Here is a 1,628-nt window from a genome sequence, read left to right on the forward strand (position 1 = left end):
TCACTTCGTGGCTAATGCTATTTGGATCAGTTTTCCCAACGAAAGAACTGAGGCTCTGGGACCACGGTGGGGCGCACCAAGGGCCCCACCGAATCCCCACCGAATCAGAAGAAGACTTTTTTTGTAAACCGAAGGAGTGGGCCCAGGTTTGCGTGATTGTTGCCTTCAACAGTGCACCTGCAGATACAGGTGTCTTCCCCGCCACCCCCACCTGCGGGGCCAAGCTGGCGAATGTAAGCCTCTGCCTGGCCCTGGCACGGCGGGTGTGGCTGCTGGCAGCACCGCGGCCTCGCCTCTGCCATTTCAGGCCTCAGACCGAGTTCAGCCTGGGTGTGCCTCCGGCCTCTGGGCCCCTCTTCCAGCCTTCGCTCCGACCTTCCTCTTCTCTCCTGCCCTGCTCTGACCCATCTTTGGAGGCTCAGCCCAAATGCCGCCCCTCCAGAGGCCTTCCTCTGATCTCCCCAGCACAGCCCCAAGCCTTCCCCTGCGTCCCTCCTGCTCCCCCGAGGGCTCCGGGGAGGGCGGCATTTGGGCTGAGAACCAGAGGCCTCTCTGCCTGCTGCCGAGTCCAACAGTCGCCCTGAAGTCAAAGCCAGGAACAGAGTCCCCTATGCCCATCAGTGCCCAGGGTTGAGGTCTGCCTGGCATAGGGTTGGGGACACTCGGAGACCAAAGGGAATGTCTGGGACAGGGCAGCACTGACTGCAGGACAGGCACTCTGGGAGGAATGGAGGTGGGCAGTGTCCCCATTGTCACCTGGACACAATCCGCCACCCCCCAGGGCTGCAAGGAGTAAGCGGGGATGCTGTGGCTCAGCGTGGCGTGGGGTGGTTGGTGAGTGCTCCCTTCCTGCTCACAGGGAACACCCGCAGCCTTCGGGCAGCTGAGGTAGTGCGCAGCATTGCCCAGGTCCAGGGGAGCCACTCACCGCGTGGGAGGGCAATGCTTGGTACCTGACTAGTGTCCCCAGGATCATCTGCCCAAGGGCCACCTGCCGGGGTAGGTGCCTTTGTGCACAATGTGGGACACGCCGCTCCTGGTCCAGTGCAGGGGTCCCCGCCTGGCGCGTTTCTCAGGGATGGTGCCATCTCCCTGGCCTCAGGCCCCGTGGAGACCAGTTCTGTAGGGGGAGCTCAGAGTCGTGCTCCTCTCCTGGGTCCTCCGTCTTCCCAGCTCCTGTAGGATCCATGGCCTAGACTCTGCTGGACCCCAGGATCCTGGGAGGGGTCACCCTGGAGCACGCTGCTTCTCTCCAAGCCTCAGTTTCCTCATCTACGCACTGGGAGGAGCGAGTCCTGAGCTGGCGTGTGTGTGTGTGTGTGTGTGTGTGTGTGCACGCGGGGTCGGAGAGGTGCCATCTGAGATGGCTGTGTGAGGCGCTCCCGCGTGTTTGTCCAGTTTAAATCCACCCCCAGAAAGGGAGGCTCGCGGGCCTGCTGCCGCACCGCGCTCGTCCCAGGGACCCAGCCTACCTTTCCTCCCCCATCCCACGCCTTTACCTCTGGGCTGGGGGAGACAGGCAGGTGACAGGGAAAAATGGATTAGCGGCTCCCCCCCACACACACATTTTTCAGTGACAGGGTTTAACCCGCCGCTGTAGGCAAGAGCGCCGGCAGCCCGCTGGTGGC

This window comes from Tupaia chinensis, unplaced genomic scaffold (genome assembly GCF_000334495.1).
Source record: "Tupaia chinensis unplaced genomic scaffold, TupChi_1.0 Scaffold000394_1, whole genome shotgun sequence".
In the NCBI taxonomy this organism is placed as follows: Eukaryota; Metazoa; Chordata; class Mammalia; order Scandentia; family Tupaiidae; genus Tupaia; species Tupaia belangeri.